The sequence below is a fragment of the Arachis hypogaea genome, chromosome 9 (genome assembly GCF_003086295.3).
Source record: "Arachis hypogaea cultivar Tifrunner chromosome 9, arahy.Tifrunner.gnm2.J5K5, whole genome shotgun sequence".
Lineage (NCBI taxonomy): Eukaryota > Viridiplantae > Streptophyta > Magnoliopsida > Fabales > Fabaceae > Arachis > Arachis hypogaea.
Genome location: NC_092044.1, coordinates 71,235,005 through 71,250,216, shown reverse-complemented (window position 1 = coordinate 71,250,216; position 15,212 = coordinate 71,235,005).

Here is a 15,212-nt window from a genome sequence, read left to right as displayed (position 1 = left end):
TTAAACTTGACTTCCAAGAGGTACCGTTTAATTTTCATTTAAGTACCGCGTGGTGTGATGAGAATTCCTAGGCTAGATTTCCCTAGGATTAGGTTTGGATTATGTAAGTGGTTGGTATTAATATGTATAGTTGATATGTTGTGAAAATTAATGATTGGGTTGAGAATTGTATGAATTTGCACGTTTAATGTGTTGAGAAATTTGATGAATTGAATAATTATTATTGGTTTGTAGAATATGCATTGAAATTGTGAATTTGGACCGGAGGCCGTGAATTTCGGGCCATAGGCCGGGAAAAGGTAAGGACAGTAAGTGATGATTGAATTATGTGATAATATATGAGATTGAATGAAAAAGTGGTATAGAATGTATAAGAATTTGATTGATTGATGAAATGGTGAAAAATGAGGTTTTTGAAATGTGGAATGGATTTATTTGTGTTGGAATGTGTAGATGGAGTAGGTTTGGATTTGGTTATGTGTGAATATGTGACTTGAGTTGGTTTGGGTTCATTTTGTTGGTTGAAAATGATTGAGGCTTGTGAATCATTAGAAAATTGGTAAATGTGTGTTTTTGGTAAAACTATATTTTTGGCCAACTTCGGCGAGTCATAACTCAGTCCTCAGAGTTAGAAAACTTTCAAATTAGTTTCTTATGAAAACGGAAATTTTTGAAAAAAGTTACGAGGTTTTAAAAATTGGACTGAAATACTGATTTCTAGAACATATCAGATTTTCTGGTTTTTGATTTGGATGCGTACATGGCACGTGACGTACATACGCAGGCATTGGTTTCTTCCAAGTGCTCCTGTGTATGCGGACATTGCCTGCGTAAGCAGTATGGTCCAAAATTGGGTGTATGCGTATGCGGGCCATTACGTGCGTACGCGGACATCCAAGTTTCAACCTGTGCGTACGACACCACATGTATGCGTATGCACAGCACCCAGAATTTGAAAGAATGTGTTTTTAAGTTTTTTAACCATTCTTTTATCCTTCCTAACCTTTATAAACTTCGATGAGAGTATAGAGCCGATGTAATCAAGGATGGAAGGGTTAGGAATAAAAAACTAAAGAGTCGAGTTAGTGAAAATAAGAAAATTGAATAAGATGTGAAATAATGCGTGATGAGGATGAATGTGATGATGAGTAATGATTGAGTACGATGAGAATGATGATGATAATGAAGGTTTATGAGCGGTGAACTAATGGAATATGAAATTGATTGAGAAAGTGAGTGAATAGGTGAGTTGAGGTAGAGGATTGTCTCTCTCGTGTTGTGATTATGAAGTAAAGAGACAATAAGAATTGTGTTATCCCACTCACGTAAAGGCAAGTTAAGATTGAAGTTCTCTGACTTGCTTTGATACACAAGTTGAGGTTGAGGATTCAATCTCTTGTTGTGGTAGACGAGCTTAAGATTGAGGATTCCCTCACTTGTCACACTAGAGTGTTGAATAGAAGGTCAAGGATCCCCTTCGGTTTAATTCTGTAATCATTAAGTAGGATTGCAAGTGTGTTTGCTTGTGTTAAATTGAAATGTGTTCCAAATTGAAATGATGAAGACGGCGGTTGGATCTCGCTCACTGATAGGCAAGGTGAGATAGAGGATTCTCTCTCTTGCTGTAATGGACAAGATGAGGTTGAAGATTTCCTCCCTTGTTACGGTGGGCAAGCGGGATTGAGGATTCTCTCTCTTGCTACATCAGAGAATTGAATGGAGAAGGTTGAGGATTCCCTTTGATTCGATTCCTGGCTATGGTATCAATGAGTTAGGTTGAGGATTCCCTATGATTACATCACATTTTCTCTCTAAATAGGAGGTTGAAGATTCCCTTCCTGTTGAGAGACGATATCCGGGTTAGCTACCGAGTGTGTCGGGTTGGCTGTATAACTGACAGATGAGCTCATTGGCCATAGGGTACGCATACATCATTTGCATATGTTTGAATTATTTGGGTTTGCTTAATTGTACTTGGACTTCCTAATCGTAATTGAATATGTTACACGATTATATGCTATCTGCTCTACTAGAATCTACTTGTGATATCCTTGTCTATATTGCTTGTGTTTGCACAACTGAGAGGTCCCTCATGCTGGTGTCGGTTGAGCTTAGGGCTGTCCTTGTTGAAAATGAAATGATGAAATGATTGATCAATAATGATGAATATTGAATGAGATATGTTGAGCTCTCTGGGTAGACGTAGTGAAGTGATTTCACATACTCCAGGTGAAGATACGAGATGACTGATATGAAATTACTGAGCCAAATTCGTTAGTGCTGGTTTTATTCTAAATTAGAAATGGGAAAGTTTGGGAAGTTGGAAAAGATGAGAAATTGAATTAGACTTAGTATCTCCTAGGACAGTTGCCTAAGTTATGGTTTAGTGAGAACCTATGGTGGACAATAATGGGTTGGAATCGGATTCCAACACCAAAACTCATCGGCAAGTGTACCAGGTCGCATCAAGTAGTAATTACTCACATGAGTGAGATTGATCCCACAGGGATAGAAGGATTGAGCAATTTTAGTTAGGTGGTCAGTTTAGTTAAGCTAACAGTTGATGATTTGAGTAAATTATAACCAACAGAAGCTAAATTGCATGAAACTAAAAAGGAGAGGGAGAATTGACAGTAAACTAAAGAGCAGAAGAAGTAATATAGCTGAATCTTAAATTACAAGTAATGTAAATGGCTGAAGCTTAGAGTGCAAGAAGTGTAAATTGCTTGAATAATAAAGGGGTGTGGGATGCTGGGATTCAGAATTTAATAACAAAAAGTAAAGAAGATGAATTAAGTGCAGTAGATCTAAACAGAATTGGAAAATTGCAGTGAAGAACAAAACAGAAAGTAAATTCAACTCAATTGCAAGAGCTAGGAAAGAAATTCAAGAGCTCAGAGGCTCAATGAGACTAAAAAACAAGTTTAGATCTCAATTCCTTCCTTGATTCAACAGAGAACAATTTGTAGAAGAAAAGAAAATGAAAACAGTAAAGGAAACTCAGATTTAATTCTTGGAACAATTGAAAAGAGAGGTAAAGATAATTCTCAAACTTTGAATCAATGAAGCTCTTCAATCTCAATTCAAATTCCAAAACAGAAAGCAAAAGTAACAGAAGAAATGAAAATGAAAACAGAAAGCTAAATCCAATTCCCAAATCTTAGAATTATGCAGAAGAAAACAAAGATGAATTGTAGATCCATGATTGAAACAGAATTCCTTCAATCTCAATCCAAAATTCATAAACAGAAAGTAAGAAATGAAAAAGTAAGAACAAGGAGGAGAGAACTCAGCTCTCAATCCCAATTCAAAGCTAAAATGTAAAAGTGAGCTCCAAATAAAACTAAGAATAAAAGAAGGTTCAAAAGTCAAAAATCCAGGTTCTCTCTAACTCAAACTAAGTCCTATTTATACACTTTCTATTTTTGAACTTCAGAATTTGGAGTGGGCTTCTCAATTTGGTGAAGAATTGGATCCAAAGTGGCAATTGAATTAAAATTGAACCCATGGTGCACCTCCAGGGAACCGCTCGATTAATTGAACCATCTGAGCGCTCAAAGTATTGGCCAGATTTGTTTTGTGTATGGCTCCAGGGGTGCGTTCAGTTACTTAAGGTAACTGAGCGCTACACATGCTTGTCCCAGGCTTGTTTGTTGCGTGCAGCCTCCCTGGCATTGGCGCTCAGTTAACAAACCTCAATGAGCGCCCCTTTGTTGCATGAGACTCCCCTTTCGACGTTTGGTGACTGCGATTCAGCGCCAATTTCCTTGGCCCAAGTCTTTGTGAAACACTAGCACTCAGTGAGGAAGACTAACGCAGTGCCTCATGCCTTGAGGACAAGATCCTAATTCGAGCCCTGGCTGATGCAATTAGGTGCCAATTTCCTTGCACTAGCGTTCCTTATGTTTGCATAAGGTCCAAGGTTTGAACCTTGGCCATTTCATTTTGGTCAATTCCCTTGCTTGTAGCGCTTCCTCCATGTCCTCCAAGTGCTTGGTTCGAAACTTGGCTCCCCCATTTTGGTGTAGCGTGCCTTGTTTTTTTTCTTGGGAAGGCACGAAAAAGGTAGGATAGTTAACTGAGCACTAGTGCTTTCTTCGATTCTTTTGGGCACTCAATTATGTGTTCCAACTTAGCGTTGTGCCTTGGTGCTTCCTTGGCGTTCTTTCGTTTGATGCTGGGCTAGCGGTCAGTTAAGTGAGTTCACTGAGCGCTCTGCCCCTTGCCTCCTTGGTTGATGCACCAGGCTTTTGTTTCCTTAGGTCACGCTTTCCAAAGCATGGCCTAAGGTCCAAAGCGTGCTTTAACTTCAAAAGCATGCCAAGAATTCCTTTTTCAACCATTTCTTCACCTACAAGTAATCAAAACAACCAATCAAAGCATCGCCAAATTTACAAGGTTCATAAATCATTCAAAAACCGACTAATTCTAGCTTAAACCTGATGATTTAGTGTCAAATAAAGGATGGTTGATTGATTTAACAAGACCATGAAAATCCACTCCAAATTACTTACTTACAATGCAAGAAAGTGTATAAAACCTAATGAAACAAGTGAAAAATGCTTGAAAAGCTAGCATAAGATGACTTGTCATCACAACACCAAACTTAAACCTTGCTTGTCCCCAAGCAAGCACTAAACATAAGAGAAAATGAAATGAAACAGAGAAGCATGCATGTCCTTATTTAGCAGATAATTAAACTTAGTTCATGGGATTTTATGCAGACAAATGTAGCTCATTTATTCTTTGCTGATAGATAAAAAATGTTTCCTCAAAGGTTCACTAGAGTTGCTGCTATAATTCCTTACTTTTGCTTGATCCCTTGCTAGTTTTTTCTTTCTTTATTTTGCTTAGAAAGCTTATTCTTTAATGAAGGCTTGGTGGAAAATGTTGCAGCAGCCTTTGGCTTAATTTTACTCAACATTTCTTCACCATAGACACATGGCTCACAATTTCTTCCTAGGAACATTGATGCCCAGCATCTCTTTGGATTACTAAATGCTTTGTAACTAGGTTGCTCTTGATAGTAGACTTTTGGTTGGCAATCCCAGATCAGTTGATCCAAGTGGCCAAGTTTTGAAATACTCCTCAGAACGTACTTGCCCAAGCATATCCTAGTACAAAAACACCACAGGCATATGTCCTAGGGTCCAAGCTATTGGTGTCTAGCCTTATAGTTTGTTTCTTTGCCCATTCTTGGCTTTTCTTTTTCTTTTTCTTTCTTATTTGGCTTCATTCTCAAGGGGCATTCATTAATAAAAGACTTTATAGCAGCAAACTAATTCACACGTCAAAGAACATGTTATTATGCAGCTTTTGTTATTTGAGCTAGTCATTAAATCAAACAAATACCATCACTGAATTTCATTCTAATTTCTACAACATTGGTCATTTTCTTTCTATTTCAAACATTTTTCTTTTATTTATGCAGAAAGGGAAACAAAACATAATTCAAGTTAATGATGAATGACAATTATAATGCAATTCACTTGTAAGGAAACTACTCAGAATATTAAAGTGCATAACATAAAGCAATTAGATGCATCTCATATTGCAGGGATGCAACTTCCTTATTTAATTGAAAAACATGAAAGGAACTCCACCACCTTTTATTTATTGTGCTCCTTGCTCTTGCTTGATTCTCCCTTCTTCTTCTTCTTCTTGGTGTAATCTTGAGGCTCTTCAACAGGGCACCTTTTATCCCAGATAGGTCTATCAGACCTGAGAACCCAGCCTCCTCCAATCTCTTATGCATATTTGCTGAATGTGTCTTGGTTCTTGCTCTTTGATGGTCCACTAACTCTTGGCACTGCTCAAATGGCTTGATCTGTGGATTTAATGCTGGCATGCTATGAGTCAAATGATCCAACTTTGCTTGGTTGTCTTCATCATACTCTATTCTTTCATAGTGCCTATGTTTTCTAATGGTATGATATATATTCTTCCATGGGTACAGATTTTGAGTGTACTCCCCATATTTGGATTGCCGCAGGCATAGTCTATTATATGACTCTCAAAAATCTGCTGATTGTGCCCTCTGCCCATCAAGAATCTTTGCTTGAAATTCTTGTTGTTGAGCCATTATTTGTTGCTGCCATTTTTCTTGTTGCTCCATCATTTGGCACTGCCAGTTCTCTCGCTCCTCTCTATCCTTCAGATACTGCTCCTGTTGCCTCAGGTACTATTCTTGCTGTTGCTCCTGTGCTTTCATAAATTATTGAGATATTTCCTCAATTGTTCTTTGTATCTGGATCAAATCTAGTGCACTAGAAGCTTGCTCTCCTTCCACTAGTGTCCTCTTCTTCTACTTTGAGTTCTTTTTTCCTCTTGATCGTCATCTTCAGTAGCACCTTCCATGCTTCTCTTTGTGATTCTCCTTCCTCCTTTTACCTTCTCTGTGTCTTCATCTTCAAAGTGCACCCCAGCCCTATTGCACAGCCTTAGAATAGTGCTCGGGTGTCCAAGCCTATTCGATTTGCTTGTGTCTTCAGCCATCTCCTGAATACTGTCTGCTATGAGTTGTGAGAGGTTGATTTCTCCTCCATGTAAGATGTAGTATGTCAAGAGGGCTCGCTTGATTATGACCTCTGAGGTGTTTGCAGTAGGGAGTATTGATCTCCTCACTATCTCATACCATCATTTGGCCTCAGGTGTGAGATCTAATCTTTTCAAGTGGCTTGGAGCTCCCTCTAAGTCCCTTTCTCAGTCTCTGCCTTCAAGACATAATCCATGCAATAATTCATCAGGGTCATTCTCACCCTGCAATCTGTCCTAAAAGCTAAGCTCTCCATAGGTTATGGTTCTCAATTGTAGGACCCTCATAACTGATGATGGACTAAAATCCACCTCAACACCTCTGACATAACTCTTATACAGGTGGCTGTCCTTGCTCTCTTTCACAACATTCGTGTAGAATTCCCTTATCATGATTACACTGATGTCAGTGAAGGGATCACATAGAAGTTCCCACCTCCTTTCCTTAGTAATTTGCCTCATGATGGGATACTCCCCCTCCCTTAGTCTGAAGCACACCTCAGGAATGACATGTTTTGATTTCATGAGCCTATGAAACCTAGCTTCATGAAACTGAGATTTAAATTTCTTTGTATCATAGGTTGGGGGTTCGGCCACCACTGGTTTCTTTCCCTTTCTTCTCTTAGAGCTTGATGAAGCCTTGAATTGGGAGAGAGAAGAAAGGAAAGGTAGGCTGTGTTTAGGCTACGATTTAGCTATGGAGGGAATGGAAGGTGGAAAGAAAACATTGCTGTTGAGTAGAGGAGGATTGAATCGTGTTTTTGGATAGGTGAAAGGTGAAACAAAGGATTATAAGTGAGGAAAGCTTGTATGAATGTGTAGGCTATGAAGTGTCACAATCTATTTATAGACAAGGCATCAAGTCTTTGAACAAAACCACAAGTGAGGAAGGCTTTTCGGTTAGGTAATGAAGGGTGAAGATTGAGCAAAATTTTGTGGGGAGCTCTTGGTATGAACGGCCTACATGCATAGTTGAAGGATGACAAGGATTGCTCCCTCCATTGGTCGCATGTGGTTCGGCCTCCAAGGGTGTAAAACATGCAAATTTTGTTTCCCAAGAGAGCACGCTTCTCTAAGAACATGTGACTCTCCTTCCTTGGCTTGTCTTGACCGTGATTGCTCCTTGCTTTGTCTCCTTCTCAATCTTCTTTGTTCTACACAATTAAATTGAAGGAATGGTAAGCATTGGAGGTAAATTTGGTTCGGTGGTGGTGGTGAGTAATCAAAGAAAGATAATTCTACATATTCCTTATTTAAATGACTATTTATGCTCCTTGGATTTTGAACAAAGGTTTGGTGGACACCAAACTTGTTCTCTGCTAAGGGATCCATGTAAAATGCAAGTAATATCCATCACAATTAGTACATTAGTCATAAGGAACATTTTATTTTCTAGCATAAGCTTCCTAAAATGAAATAATGTATGATCCATTTATTTATAAATTTGATCATATGAACAAGAATGATTTTTTTTTCTAAAATTTCCTGCATATGTAGACACCAAACTTAATGTTTGGCTATATATTCTATCAAAACGAATAAGCATATAGTCTAAGAAAGCTTAAGAATCTATTTTGGAGTGCCTTCAGGCACACCAAACTTAGAAATCTAGCATATGCTTCAAGACCATGTGTGCAAGTATCAAATATATTCATGAGAGCTCAAATTCATGCTAGAAGGATCATTGATTATTGGAATTAAAATGGAAGCAAAAATCTTAAATCATGGGTTGCCTCCCATGGAGCGCTCTTTTATTGTCACTAGCTTGATATTGGGCTCTCATTAGGGTGGTTGATGACTGTAGTGTCTCAGCTTGTCTCCCCTCACTGTGAGCTTCCTTCCAGTGCCTCGATGTTCAATCTCTGCATGCTCCAATGAGAGTACCCTGTTGATAGTGTAGTAGTCATCAGTTTGTTGATTTGTCCCCAACTGTTGGTAGATTAGCTGTACTTTATCTCCCCTTGAAAATCCTTTAGTTGGGATCTTTTTATTCTTCCACCCTTTAGGAGTTTTTTTCTTGCTTTTCTTCCCTTTTTTGGTGCTCCTTTTGTTTTGACAGTGGGCTGCATTTTGGGATTTGGTTCCTCAATGGTCAACTTCACACTTTCTTCTTGCTTTCTCTCATCATCCTGCACAGTCTCATTCTCCTTTTGTCCTGCTTTGTTGCTTGTTTCTTGCTTTAGAAGGGAATTAATGAGTGTCTTGTTGGTTTCTTTCTTCTACTGCAAGTCTTCTTTGTCAACCTCCATGCATTTTTCTTTTTCATCAGTATGTTGTGCTTTTGGAAAGACATTTAGAGTAATGCCCTCATCATGCACCCTTAGGGTCAGCTCTCCTTGTTCAACATCTATGATGGTCCTTGCTGTGGCCAAAAAGGGTCTTCCCAAGATAATAGAGGCACTCCCTTCTTCTCCTAGATCCAGGATCACAAAGTCTGCTGGGAATATGAATGTCCCTACTTGGACCAGGAGATTTTTAATCACTCTTCTGGGGAATACCAATGATTTATCCATGAGCTCTAGTGACATTTGTGTCGGTTTTACCTCCTCTATGCATAACATTCTCATCATGGAATAGGGAATTGGATTGATGCTTGCTCCTAAGTCACATAATGCCTTATTAATGGTTAGACTACCAATGGTACAAGGTAGGAAGAAGCTCCCTGGGTCATTGAGTTTAGGTGGAATACCCCTTTGGATCATATCACTGCATTCTTCAGTGAGCATAATGGTTTTTTTCTCATGCCAGCTTCTCTTTTTGTTAATGAGCTCTTTCAAGAACTTTGCATATAGAGGCATTTGCTCTAATGCTTCTGCTAGGGGGATATTAATCTCCAACTTCTTGAAGACTTCAAGGAATTTGGGAAAGTGTTGATCCTTGGTCTCCTTGTTGAACCTTTGAGGGTATGGCAAGGGAGGTGTGAGAGTTTTCTCCACTTGCTTTTGATCCTTAGTTTGTTCTTCCATTATTTGCTTCCCTTTCCTTAAATCTTGTGGCTGGTCATCCTTCTCTTTAAGCTTCTCTTGAGCTTGCTTGCTAGCTGTCAACTCTTCTTTGTTGCTGGCTTTCTCTTTCTCTACTGGCATTTTGTCATTTTCCACAGGCTTTTTGATGGTTTCTTTGTTGTTTACCAAGGTTTTTCCACTCCTCAGTTGAATAGCTTTGCATTTTTCTTTAGGATTTGGAATGGTGTCACTTGGGAGTGAGCTTGTTGGCCTTTCAATCAATGCTTGCTTGGATAGTTATCCAATCTGCCTCTCTATGTTTCTTATTGAAGCTTCATGATTCTTGCTTGTCATCTCCTGATGCTTCAGCATCTTTTCCATCAGTATCTCTAGGTTTGAGATCCTTTGAGTGTCTTGTGGTATTCATGGTTAGTTATGAGATGTTGAGGGTGGATGATTGGTGGACGAAATTGTGATCATCAATGTTATACTCTTTATTGTTGTATGGAATAATTATAATGGCTATTTGCTATGTGTGGACACAACTCCGTTCAACTAACCAGCAAGTGTACTGGGTCGTCCAAGTAATAAACCTTACGTGAGTAAGGGTCGATTCCACAGAGATTGTTGGTATGAAGCAAGCTATGGTCATCTTGTAAATCTCATTCAGGCGGATAGTAATTGATTATGGATTTTCAAAAATTAATAAATAATAAACATAAAATAAAGAAAAAGTTACTCATGTAATCCAATGATGGGGATTTCAGATAGGCATATGGAGATGCTGTGCTCCTCCTGAATCTCTGCTTTCCTACTGCTTTTATCCAATTTTATCACTCCCTTCTATGGCAAGCTGTATGTAGGGCATCACCGTTGTCAATGGCTACATCCCATCCTCTCAGTGAAAAAGGTCCAAATGCTTTGTCACAGCACGGCTAATCATCTGTCGGTTCTCAATCAGGTTGGAGTAGAATCCCTTGATTCTTTTACATCTGTCACTAACGCCCAGCCTTCAGGAGTTTGAAGCTCGTCACAGTCATTTAATTCCAGAATCCTACTCGGAATACCACAGACAAGGTTAGACCTTCCGGATTCCCATGAATGCCGCCATCAATTCTAGCTTATACCACAAAGATTCTGATCAAGGAATCCAAGAGATATGCGCCCGGTCTAGGGTAGAACGGAAGTGGTTGTCAATCACGCGCGTTCATAGGTGAGAATGATGATGAGTGTCATGGATCATCACATTTATCAAGTTGAAGTGCAACGAATATCTTAGAATAGGAATAATTCGAATTGGATAGAAAATAATAGTAATTGCATTGAAGCTTGAGGTACAGCAGAGCTCCACACCCTTAATCTATGGTGTGTAGAAACTCCACCGTTGAAAATACATAAGTGAAAGGTTCAGGCATGGCCGAATGGCCAGCCCCCCCAAAACGTGATCAATAGTCTCCTCAGATGAAGAATAAAATAAAACTGAGACCAAAGATGTCTAATACAATAGTAAATTATCCTATTTATATTAGACTAGCTACTAGGGTTTACATGAGTAAGTAATTGATGCATAAATCCACTTCCGGGGCCCACTTGGTGTGTGTTTGGGCTGAGCTTGATCTATCCACGAGCTGAGGCTTCTTTTGGAGTTGAACGCCAAGTTGTAACGTGTTTTGGGCGTTCAACTCCGGGTCGTGACGTGTTTCTGGCGTTTTACTCCAGACAGCAACATGGAACTGGCGTTGAGCGCCAGTTTACGTCATCAATTCCCAAATAAAGTATAGACTATTATATATTGCTGGAAAGCTCTGGATGTCTAATTTCCAACTCCGTTAAGAGCGTGCCATTTGGAGTTCTGTAGCTCCAGAAAATCTATTTCGAATGCAGGGAGGTCAGATTCCAACAGCATCAGCAGTTCTTTGTCAGCCTCCTATCAGAGTTTTGCTCAAGTCCCTCAATTTCAGCCAGAAATTACCTGAAATCACAGAAAAACACACAAACTCATAGTAAAGTCCAGAAATGTGAATTTAACATAAAAACTAATGAAAACATCCCTAAAAGTAGCTTGAACTTACTAAAAACTACCTAAAAAAATGCCAAAAAGCGTATAAATTATCTGCTCATCACAACACCAAACTTAAATTGTTACTTGTCCCCAAGCAACTGAAAATCAAATAGGATAAAAAGAAGAGAATATACTATAAATTCCAAAATATCAATGAATATTAATTCTAATTAGATGAGCGGGACTTGTAGCTTTTTGCTTCTGAACAGTTTTGGCATCTCACTTTTTCCTTTGAAGTTCAGAATGATTGGCTTCTCTAGGAACTTAGAATTTCGGATGGTGTTATTGATTCTCCTAGTTAAGTATGTTGATTCTTGAACACAGCTACTTATGAGTCTTGGCCGTGGCCCTAAGCACTTTGTTTTCCAGTATTACCACCGGATACATAAATGCCACAGACACATGGCTGGGTGAACCTTTTCAGATTGTGACTCAGCTTTGCTAGAGTCCCCAGTTAGAGGTGTCCAAGGCTCTTAAGCACACTCTTTTGCTTTGGATCACGGCTTTAACCACTCGGTCTCAAGCCTTTCACTTGGGCCTTCATGACACAAGCACATGGTTAGGGACAGCTTGGTTTAGCCGCTTAGGCCTGGATTTTATTTCCTTGGGTCCTCCTATCCATTGATGCTCAAAGCCTTGGATCCTTTTTACCGTTGCCTTTTGGTTTTAAGGGCTATTGGCTTTTTCTGCTTGCTTTTTCTTTTTTTTTTCCGCAAGCTTTTGTTTTTCACTGCTTTTTCTTGCTTCAAGAATCAATTTCATGATTTTTCAGATTATCAATAACATTTCTCTTTGTTTATCATTCTTTCAAGAGCCAACAGTTTTAACATTCATAAACAACAATATAAAAAATATGCATTGTTTAAGCATTTTCAGAAAACAAAAAGTATTGTCACCACATCAATATAATTAAACTAAATTCAAGGATAAATTCGGAATTCATGTACTTCTTTGTTCTTTTGAATTAAAAACATTTTTCATTTAAGAGAGGTGAAGGATTAATGGAATTGTTCATAACTATAAGACATAGTTACTAAACACTAATGATCATGAAGTAGAGACACAAAATATAGATAAACATATAATATAAAAACCGAACAGCAGAAAAGTAAGAACAAGGAATGAATCCACCTTAGTGGCGTCTTCTTCTTGAAGGACCAACAATGTCCTTAAGCTCTTCTATATCCCTTCCTTGCCTTTGTTGCTCCTCCCTCATTGCTCTTTGATCTTCTCTTATTTCATGGAGAATGATGGAGTGCTCATGATGTTCCACCCTTAATTGTTTCACATTGTAGCTCAAATCTTCTAGGGAAGTGTTGAGTTGTTCCCAATAGTTGTTGGGAGGAAAGTGCATCCCTTGAGGCATCTCAGGAATTTCTTGATGATGAGCTTCCTCATGCATCTCTTGAGATCTGTGGAGGGTCTCTCTTGCTTGCTCCATCCTCTTCTTGGTGATGGGCTTATCCTCTTCAATGAGGATGTCTCCTTCTATGATAACTCCAGCTGAGTAACATAGATGGCAAATAAGATGAGGAAAAGCTAGCCTTGCCATGGTGGAGGACTTTTCAACTATTTTGTAGAATTCATGGGAGATAACTTCATGAACTTCTACTTCCTCTCCAATCATGATGCTATGAATCATGATGGTCCGATCCACAGTAACTTCAGATCGGTTGCTAGTGGGGATGATGGAGCGTTGAATGAACTCTAACCACCCTCTAGCCACAGGCTTGAGGTCCAGTCTTCTTAGTTGAACCGGCTTGCCTTTGGAGTCTCTTTTCCATTGAGCTCCTTCCACACATATGTCCATAAGGACTTGGTCCAACCTTTGATTAAAGTTGACCCTTCTAGTGTAGGGGCATTCATCTCCTTGCATCATGGGCAAGTGGAATGCCAACCTCACATTTTCCGGACTAAAATCTAAGTATTTCCCCCGAACCATTGTGAGATAATTCTTTGGACTCGGATTCACACTTCGATCATGGTTCCTAGTGATCCATGCATTGGCATAGAACTCTTAAACCATTAAGATTCCGACTTGTTGCATGGGGTTGGTTAGGACTTCCCAACCTCTTCTTCGGATTTCATGTCGGATCTCCGGATACTCATTTTTCTTGAGTTTGAAAGGGACCTCAGGGATCACCTTCTTCTTTGCCACAACATCATAGAAGTGGTCTTGATGGCTTTTGGAGATGAATCTTTCCATCTCCCATGACTCGGAGGTGGAAGCTTTTGTCTTCCCTTTTCCTTTTCTAGAGGATTCTCCGGCCTTAGGTGCCATTGATGGTAATGGAAAAACAAAAAGATTATGCTTTGACCACACCAAACTTAAAATATTGCTCGCCCTCGAGCAAGAGAAGAAAGAAGAGAAGAAGAAGAAGAAGAAAATATGGAGGAGAGTGAGGGAAGGTGTTTCGGTCAAGGTGTAGAAGAGGGGTTTTTGTTATGTGAAAATGAAGTTGAATGGAAGGGTACATATAGGGAGGGGAGTGGGTAATGAGTGGGTTTGGGTGGGAAAGATTTTTGAATTTTGAAGGTGGGTGGGGTTTATGGGGAAGAGTGGATGGATGTGAGTGGTGAAGGGGGTAATTGGGAAGAGAGGTTTGAGGTAATTGGTGAAGAGTTTTTGGGGAAGTGTGTTTATTGGAAAGAGAGAATGAATGTTGAGAAGAGGGGAGAATATGTTAGGTGGGAATCCTGTGGGGTCCACAGATCTTGAGATGATCCTGTGGGGTCCACAGATCCTGAGGTGTCAAGGATTTACATCCCTGCACCAATTAGGCATGTAAAATGCCTTTGCACACCATTCTGGCATTTAAACGCCGAAGTGATGCACACTCTGGGCGTTCAACGCCCATGTGTAGCATGTATCTGGCGTTGAACGCCAGTTCCATGCTTGTTACTGGCGTTCAGCGCCAGCTTTCCTCAAGGCATATTCTTGGCGTTCAAACGCCAGGATGTTGCTTGTTTCTGGCGTTCAACGCCAGAAACATGCTCTGTTCTGGCGTTGAACGCCAGCCAGATGCACCTTACTGGCGTTTAAATGCCAGTAAGTCCTTCCTCCAGGATGTGATTTTTCTTCTGCTATTTTTGATTCTGTTTTTAATTTTAGTATTTTTTTTCGTGACTCCACATGATCATGAACCTAATAAAACACAAAATAACAATAAAATAAAATTAAAATTAGATATATAAAAATTGGGTTGCCACCCAACAAGCGCTTCTTTAGTGTTATTAGCTTGACAGTGGGTTCTCATGGAGCCTCACAGATATTCAGAGCATGATGAGGGCCTCCCAACACCAAACTTAGAGTTTGAATAAGGGGGCTTCTCAACACCAAACATAAAGTTTGGTTGTGGCCTCCCAACACCAAACTTAGAGTTTGACTGTGGGGGCTCTTTTTGACTCTGCACTGAGAGAAGCTTTTCATGCTTCCTCTCCATGGTTGTAGAGGAAGGTCCTTGAGCTTTAAACACAAGGTAGTCCCCATTCAATTGAAGGACTAATTCTCCTCTGCTAACATCAATCACAGCTTCTGCTGTGGCTAGGAAGGGTCTTCCAAGGATGATGCATTCATCTTCTTCCTTCCTAGTGTCTAAGATTATGAAATCAGCAGGGATGTAAAGGCCTTCAACCTTTACTAACACGTCCTCTACTAATCCATAAGCTTG